Source organism: Ursus maritimus, unplaced genomic scaffold (assembly GCF_017311325.1).
Source record: "Ursus maritimus isolate PB19 unplaced genomic scaffold, ASM1731132v1 scaffold_1, whole genome shotgun sequence".
Taxonomy (NCBI): domain Eukaryota; kingdom Metazoa; phylum Chordata; class Mammalia; order Carnivora; family Ursidae; genus Ursus; species Ursus maritimus.
Window position 1 is genome coordinate 57,166,525 of NW_024423343.1, and position 8,815 is coordinate 57,175,339.

The 8,815-nt window shown below is 49.3% G+C and overlaps 1 long non-coding RNA gene across 1 annotated transcript in view; it reads left to right on the forward strand.

Moving 5' to 3' along the window:
• The first annotated feature begins 822 nt into the window (after window positions 1–822).
• LOC121104430 overlaps window positions 823–8,815 on the forward strand; it is a 16,167-nt gene continuing 8,174 nt past the window's right edge. Inside the window, exons 1-2 of the long non-coding RNA XR_005836763.1 lie at window positions 823–996; window positions 1,743–2,365. This is a non-coding gene — a long non-coding RNA (uncharacterized LOC121104430). The remainder of the gene's footprint in view (window positions 997–1,742; window positions 2,366–8,815) is intronic.

Below are 8,815 nucleotides of genomic sequence, written 5' to 3' on the forward strand. Positions count from 1 at the left end.
AAATGGTGTCGCAAAGGAAATCTCTTTATAACAAAAAAAGGAGGACAGTAAATTCGGGAGGAAAAGTGGCCGCTAGAAGTCAGGAGAATTGGGTCAGAATTCAGGCTCCTTTACCACCCGGCTCCACGTCCTTGGGTGTGTTTGCTGACCTTTCCGGGTCAGAGCTCTTGGGTCTGGAACATCAAGGACTTGGCCCAGAGGAGTGATCTGTAACTTTCTGGCAGCCTGACCCCTTGAGGACTCCGACGAATTATATTAATCTTCCTTTGGGAAGCGCTTACAAGGGCTTACACTAGATTTTTCATAGCGTTTCCAGAGGGTCATCGCTACTTGGAAGGAGACGCTGGAACACTTAGGTTTAGAGTGGCCACCTGGACGGGTCTCTCCCGGCTGGGAAAACCTATGGTTCTGCGACTTGCAGCTGGTTCCGGGGCTGCCGCTGGCAAACGGTGTTAATTCAACACGCAGTGCGCGCGGAGGGGCCTCCGCTGTTCGCGGGGCGCGCACATGAGAAAGGCGGCGAGCGCACTGAGCAGTGGGCTCACCGTACCCGGTTTTTTGAAGCCGCTCGGAGACTTGGTGAAATTTAACTTGACCCCCTGTCAAGGCCTGTCTCGGTGCCATTGTTTTTATGCTGATTATCTCCTGTTCTTGACCTTGCCCCACCCTCTCGCTCTCTCCTTCCTCCGCCCTTCTCTCTTCATCCTCGCTTCTTCTCCTTTTTGATGAAGTGAGGAAGGTCGTGCCTTGGAGGTGGGTGGCTTCAGAAAGAACTTTCCATGGACCAGAGGTGGTGCGAGACGAAAGAGCTGTAACAAAGCCGGGGCCGTCTCAGCTCTCAAGGAGTTAGAGCGGAGCTGGGAAGCTCGGGAACAGGCGAAGACGGAAGTCACGTCTGTCACGTGGCGGAGGCTCGTGGGTCCTTACGCCGAGGCAGCGGGCTCGGGAAGGCGTCGTGGAGGGGGGCCCCTCGCTCCTGGGCGGCCGGCCTGGAAGGTGAGTGGGGTGCGGCCGGGGACAGGTTCGGCCGGGAAGGGGGTGAGAGGGCCTTTGTCGTGGTCCGCGGGGGCCGCCGTAACAGAGCCCGCGGGGGCGGCGCTCACGAGTCACCGAGCGGGTTTCTCAGGCTGCGCGGGCGGCAGTCCGGGTGCAGAAGCCGCAGGTCGGCCGTCGCGTGAGGCTGTGCTTCCGCGATTAGACCGCCGTCTTCTCACCGTGTCCGCCCACGGTGGAAGGGCCGAGAGCTCTCTGGGCCCTCTTTCTAAGGCCACTGTTCCCATCCATCGGCGCCCCATGCTTATGACCTAATCACCTCCCGCAGTCTCACCTCCAAAGAGCCTCACACTGGGGATTGGGTTTCGACATATGAATTTTGAAAAGACACAAACCTTTTGTCTAAAGCAACATTCTTTATTTTTTTAATTTATTTTTATTTTATTTATTTATTTATTTTTAAAGATTTTATTTATTTGACAGAGATAGAGACAGCCAGCGAGAGAGGGAACACAAGCAGGGGGAGTGGGAGAGGAAGAAGCAGGCTCATAGCGGAGGAGCCTGATGTGGGGCTCGATCCCAGAACGCCGGGATCACGCCCTGAGCCGAAGGCAGACGCTTAACCACCCAGGTGCCCCCGGGATCATGCCCCAAGCCGAAAGCAGACCCTTAACAGACAGAGCCACCCAGGCGCCACTAAAGCAACATTCCCATTCAAATTCATCTGGGTTCTCTCCTTTCCCTTCCAGGGGCCTCCCAGTTTCTAAGTCAGATTCCAATTTAGGAGACCATCGACAGGGCAGGCCGCACCGAATGGAGCCAATCTTTGGACTAAGGAGAAGAACACATCTGCATCTACCTGGAAATGAAAGAAAAGCCGGAGTGGGCACTTCTCAGGAAAACGCATTCATTCATTCAGGAAATATTCACTGAGCACCTGCTATGGGTTGGGCATCGTGCTAAACTGTGGGGACACAGCAGTAAACAAGACAGAGGTGGTCCTGACCTCTTGGAGCTCAGAGAAGGAAAGGCAGACACCAGCTCACAGTGTGACTGGGAGCTCTGTACTCACAGGACATCTGACTACAGTGCCGTTGACCTTTCTGATTTCAGGTCAATTTAGAAGTCTGGTATGTCCTACCTCTATTCTGTCGACACCTGTTCTATTATTCCGTTGGTGGTTAGTTGGTGGGGGACACCGTGAGTAGTCACTTCCCCAGGAGCAGAATGTCTGATTCGGGAAAATGACAAACGTACCGAGAGAACATATGAATCAAAACATCTCATGGAATCCCAGCATTCAGTTCCAGATCAATGAAGCTGGCAGTGTGGCAAGAATACGGCATAGAAATCTTCCCGACCGTTGGGAGAGGTACGTTATAGCGATCGGTGGTTTTACCAAGAGTACAAATAGCAGTAGGAACAAGTAGAGCTTTTGAAAAAACGCCAAAAAACTAGGCAGCACAACAGAGATAAATAAAATACACAGTAAAGAGGCAAAATAATAAAATACTGTAATTTGGCTTCCCAGCATGAAGGAGGGAAGCTGAGACTGGAAGAATGGATTAGAATTCATGAGTCATTTGTTTGGTTTTGAACTGATGGAGCCCCAGCTGGCTGGAGAAGCCGGAGCTAGCGGGTTGTTCTTCCTTCCAGCCCTGAGATCCTTATAGAATGGACTGGCTCGCTCATTCCTTCTTCTATGAGTCTAACCATTTTTTAAGCAACAACTTTGGGCCCAGGACTGTGCTAGGCGTTCCCATGCATCAGCTTTCAACTTCACAAAGTCCTGCAAGGAACATACGGGGAAACCAGGGCTCAGAGATGCAGAGGGACCTGCTCCAAGGTAACTCAGCTAGTGTGGAGGCCACAGCTAATCCAGTCTTTCAGACTCTGCTATTGGCGTCCTACTGGGGTTGAGCGCCTCCCTGTCCTGTGGCTTTCTGTGCCCCCTGGCACTTGACAAATGACCTCTGGTTGAGAGGCAAAACAAAAGATCCGTGAAAGTGAACATTAGGGAACCATGCAGTCTAGAAATATCCTTTTCCATGGATAAAAAGCAGGGACAACCTTTTAATGACCTGCTTCTGGGGCTGTCTTAAATCAGGGGCTGCTGCAGGCATGATTTAAGAAACAAGTTGCATCTTGTAGTTCTGAAAAGTAGGAGAGTGCTTAAAACAAATGAACAAAAAAACCTAAATGCCACTTGATTAGAGGCGTGTCAGAGGGAGAAGGGAACCAACTGAAAGAACCCCCAATGGCCACAGTTGGAAGGATTTGCGTGACAAAATAAAGTAGTATTGGATTATAACCCCAAAGTATAGAATAAATATCCAAGAGTCCATACTGATTTAAATGATTGAGTAAATAAATAAATGAAGGAGAAGACACAGGTGTCCTGTGCAGAAGAATTCCAAATAATTTGTGTGGGTGCCTCCCTCTCAAGGAGGTGTGCTTAACTCCCCATCTCTTCAATGTGGGCGGTGGCTTCTTTCCCAAGAGTACAACGTGGATGGAGGGAAAAGAGTAGCTTTACAGTGGAGACTGACAAATGCTGCCTGCCTCAGCCGGGTAATCAAGGCCAGCATCAACAGTGAGAAGTCATGTTGGTCATATGCACTCTCGATCTCATGACGGAAGGGGCACGTCTTCACGCCAAAGCCCCGTAACCCCGGTAGAAGGGCCTTCTACCAAACGACTCCCCAAACCTCTCAAAGCTGTGCAAGTCATCAAGAACAAGAACCCAGAGGAGCCTAAGGAGACGTAATGATGAAATGTGATGTAGTGTCCTGGATGGGATCCTGGGACAGAAAAAAGACATTAGGTTAAAACTAAGGAAATCTAGTGAAATGTGGACTTCAGTTAAAAATAATGTGTCCACACTGATTCATTCATTGTGACAAATGTACATATCAATGTGTGCTATTAACATTCGGGAAAACTATCTAGTTTTCCTCTCTAGGGAGTATATACTCTCCAGACTTGTGTCAATTTTCTGTTAATCTGAAACTGTTCTAAGGTAAAGTCTATGCAAAGAACAGGTTCAATTCTATTGCAAGATATTTTGAGCATGAATTTAAAATGCCTCCTGTGGACAGAGTGTTGCCCTCTGTCACGTTGCTATTGCAACGGTACTTAACCCTCAGCTCACACCAACGGCCGTCTGGGTGCCCTTTTGGCCTTTGGAAAGGTTTGGTGGAGGGGGCTGCCCCCTGGGAAGCCAGCGGGTGCAGGAAACTGAACCTGGTACCTTCTTCATGCCTGAGACTCTAGCAGGTGAGGGTGCCGGCCGTGTGTGGAGGAGGGTGGTGTAGGCCTTGGTGCTGATTGGCTGGGGCAGGGCTGGGCTGGGAGAGGGGGTGTTAGGAACAGCCTCAGAGGTGAGGCCAGGTTCCCGGCCTTCCCCCGCTCCAGACACCACCCCCCACACACTTGTAGGCCCACCCTTCCTAGAATGCCCTTGCACATTTTTGCCAACCCAAATCCTATCTTCTGCTCTTCCCTCCATTCATTTAACTGTGTTTTCATGAAGCACTCTGAGGTGCTTTGCACTGTGCTGGGTGCTGGGCCTTAATCCTTCTATTCCAGTAGGAGAGATCAAAGAAGACTGGTAGATGATTACAAGTCTGATAAGCCCTTGAAGCAAACAGTGTGCTAGGAAAGGCAACAAGGGGAGAGTTCCTAATTTAGACGGGCTAGTTTGCCAAGGCCTTACTGAAGAGAGAGTATTTGGACTGAGGCCTGAAGGATGAAAGAGAGAAGTCACGCAAAGTGTGGAGTTCTTGTAGAGGGAACAGCATGTGTGAGGGCTCAGAGGCAGCAATGAGTTCCGAATGTTTGAGGCACTGAAAGAAGGCCACCTATAAAACAGTTTTAAATGACCACTTTACAAAAAAAGATCATTTTTGATGCTAAACAAGACAAACATAATTTATATTTTATTTCATTTAGTCTTTTTCTTTATACCTCATTCTAGAAATTGAAATATATACCTTTGGTATAGTTGTCAGCCTTTGTAAAACACTGTTCTTGACCTTTGCTAAGTAAACGGAAGGCACACAGGCTGACTCCCACACGTGGTCTAGACTTCCACACGTGGTCTAGACTTCCACACGTGGTCTAGACTTCCACACGTGGTCTAGAGGTAGCAGGACACATTTTTCTTTTCTCTTTCTCTCTCTATTGTTTGGGATCCTTCTCATCTGGTGGGAGCAGAGTCTTTTAATAATCAGTGGTGCAGCCACGCTGTGAGAAGAGATTGATGTGAACCAACAGGAAGGCTGTCTTGTTCTACTCTGAAGATCAGGACAGTCCTAGGCCTGCTTGTCCCGAGTGCGGACAGCATCGGTGGGGGGCCTCTAACTGTCACCTCAAAGGACTTCAACTGATTTGTCCCATCTACCCCCAGTGGGGATATCTTGTCACCCACCTCTTCTTTAGCCTACAGGTACTCTGGGGTGCACTGAGGGAAGTTGTCTATGTGGAGAAGGCTGATGGGTTTGCATGGAGTCTTGGACTCCGAGTCTCTCCCAACGAAGGTGGTGGGTTGCGTGCTCACTAAGTGCATGCCCGCTGGATGCCGAAGGAGAATTAACTGGTTTGGGCTCGGGTGCGGAGGGGTGGTGCTTGCCTTGTCTGCGGGGTGGTCGGGGGACCCTTCCTCTGTGGGCTCCCTCTGTGGGTAGCTTTCCCGGGGTCAGCTCCCAGTTCCAACCTGTCTTGGTCTTGAAGAGATCCGGAGATGCTTCCCCTTTCCTTCACGACTCCCTCAGAAGGATAGAGACAGAGGAAGGATGGAGACCCGTCAGAGGTTGTTGCTGTGTAGACTACAAGGTGACTTGCTGGGAAAGGCAAAGCGTGGGTGCAGACCCTGCCCTGGGCTCTGGTGTGCTTGTGGTTGGCCGGTGGCTCTTGGCTGCTCTTCCCTTTGGGGTGTGAAGCTTTAGCTGCAGGCCCTTCCAGGCCTTGCGGGGTCACTGCTGGGTTACATAGAGTCTGAGAACACAGCCTCCCTTCTAGCTACCCCGGGGTCCATCTCTGCAGCCTTTCACCGACTTCCACATATTTCCTTTCTTCATCTTATAAACCCTTGGGATTCGGCCCACTTGTATCTCATTTCCAAATTCTCCCTTTCCTGGAGCTGTCTTCCGAGCCAGCTGCATCTTTTCCATCAATCCTATTTCCTTGCTCTCACTGAAATAAGTGCACAACATTTTTCATTTTTAAGAACTCTATACAGTTATATCTCCATGGAGATGACACAAGTAACAAATATTGGGATAGGAATGCAGACTCAAGAAATAGCAGTTGAACACTGTTCTGAGTTTGACCCTGGCCTGGGCTTTTTCCAGCCCTCCCTTCTCTAACCCCTCCTAGGAGGTATTGTGACAATTCCCCTGGATTTTGCCTGTGGTGATTGTTGTGTCCAGCCTTCTTTGGCGCCTTAGAGTTGAGGTGTATTTAGGCAGGGGTCACTTCCGGGATTGCCAGTCGCGTCTCGACACTATGAGGGCTCCCCGCAGAGAGCACTTCCTGTGGCTCTCTTCAGGCTGCCCTCCCTGCACCTGGCAGCTGCCCATGCTGTCTTGTGGTGCTCGCTGTGGTGTCAGCCTCGAGACGTCCTCCCCTGCACCCCAGCCCTCTTCTCTCTTCCTAGTTTGACTTGTGTCCAACTTAGCCACGGGCAAGTTGTTGATGCTTGTTCCAATCCTGGGTGAACAGGCCTACTTCTCCAGCTATTGCTTTGTCACACTTTTGGGGGCACAGAGGGTCTTAGGAATAGTCACTGTGGCACAGTGACCCCAAAAAAGAGGTAAGGGAGCCAAATGGTTTCACCAGTGGGTTCTGGAGTCCAATTCCTTGACTTGAGGTGGGGCCCACCATTTGGCAGCTGTATGACTTTTAGACCTTTGCTTAGCTCCTTACAGCAGGGAGAGCAGTATGTGGACATACACCTTTGTCAGAAAGACTAAATACAGAGTTCTCAGAACAGGCCCTGGCTTGCGGCAGATACTTGGTCAGTGCTGGCTGAGATTATCTCCGCTTTAGAAGCATCCCCATTTCTAAGTCACCTGGAGAAGTCAGATTCCTTAGTCAAGGTCACCCAGCTGGGAAGTGGAGGAGACAAGTTTTAAACCCATGGCAGACTTGGCTCGGGAGTCCTCTGTCAGAGCGTCACTATGCAGTCTGGGCCGACAGTAAGCTCCATCGTCTCCCACCGCCTGACCTACATCCACTCCTCTGACACTTCCACATGAGCTTCTCGCTTTTTTACAAGACCTCTGGCCATCTTACCAGTGTGCTGATCAAGATTTCAGGAGACGAGTGTCCAGCTCGCCAGCAGCAGAGCCCGTTGGCCACCTAAATTCTGCTGCACCATCTGGCCCCTTCTGGCTGATCGCTCCCTCCACACTCTTCTGTTCTCTGTGATCCATCACCCAGGGACATCTCTTGCCCTCAGGGGAGTGCTCTTTAATAATACCAAAAAGCCTAAAACACACAGAACAACAACTGGTACTATTTCCACCCAGAGAAGGGTAGTTCCCTCGTGCAGGTATGGGCAAGCCAGTTCAGGTGCACAAGAAAGTCATTTTGGGCTTCCATCCAAAACTCAAACAGAACACACAGGCACTTATTTATTTTTAGGTTTCAAATTGTTCAGGAAACAACGTTCCAGTTTTCCATATCCTTGATTGTTCGTGTTTTATCCAGGTTCATAAGGAAATGTTTTGAAATACCACAAGAAAGTCCGAGGTGGGGGAGAGAGGAAGGAGTGGGGGAGAGGGAGCTTTTCTTTTTGATGGTGAGCAGGAAGGTCGGAAGATCTTGGAACCGAGCCGGACTTTGTCATATTTCTGGCCCCATTGTAAAGCTTGAGGTGGTTTGGCTAAACATCAGAATGTGGGGGCGTTTCTTTGAATCAAGCTTTATTGCATAGGGAACATATAGGAGAAATTCCATTTTGATGAATTTCAAAAGTGTGATATATTTCTTTCTTGTTGGAGAGAGAGTTCAAGCATTTTGCTAGAAAGGCAGTATGGAAAAAGTGGGAGACGTGGCTCTGGAGGCCGAAAACCTGGATCCCTGTGCAGGCAAGGCCCTGGACTCCCTGGGCCTGGGACTGTCATAGAAAGGGTGCTTGGGGTATGTTCCCCGTGACTGGGTGCAGCAGCGACTCCCGAAATAGCAGCCTTCCTCTGACCTCATGCCAGGGACACCAAGTCAGGAACCAGACTCAGGTACAGTTTAATAACTTGGAAGTCCTTACTAGTGCTTCATAAAGAGAAGCCCTTTTAAAACGGGATCTGGGCCTTTTCCATTTTAGGCACAAATTAGTTAAATGAATTCGACAGGAGAGTACAGCTGCTACTTCAACCTTTGAAATGAGAACCTATTATTATAGGGGCATAAGGGCTAGAACGTGTTATTTATTGCTTCTTAAGAAGCTTTTTTTTTTTTTTAAAAGATTTTATTTATTTATGTGACAGAGAGACAGCCAGCGAGAGAGGGAACACAAGCAGGGGGAGTGGGAGAGGAAGAAGCAGGCTCCCAGCGGAGGAGCCTGATGTGGGGCTCGATCCCATAACGCTGGGATCACGCCCTGAGCCAAAGGCAGAAGCCCAATGACTGAGCCACCCAGGCGCCCCAAGAAGCTTTTTAACACAATATTTTATCATATTTATAAAATAGAAATTAGAGAAAGCTTAAAAATATGTAATGCAGTATTATTTTTAATTTCCAAAAATTTTTTATTGTGAGAATTTCGAACATACACCCAAAAGTAAAGAGAAAGAAGAGTAAAATGAACTCCTGTGGAATGAAT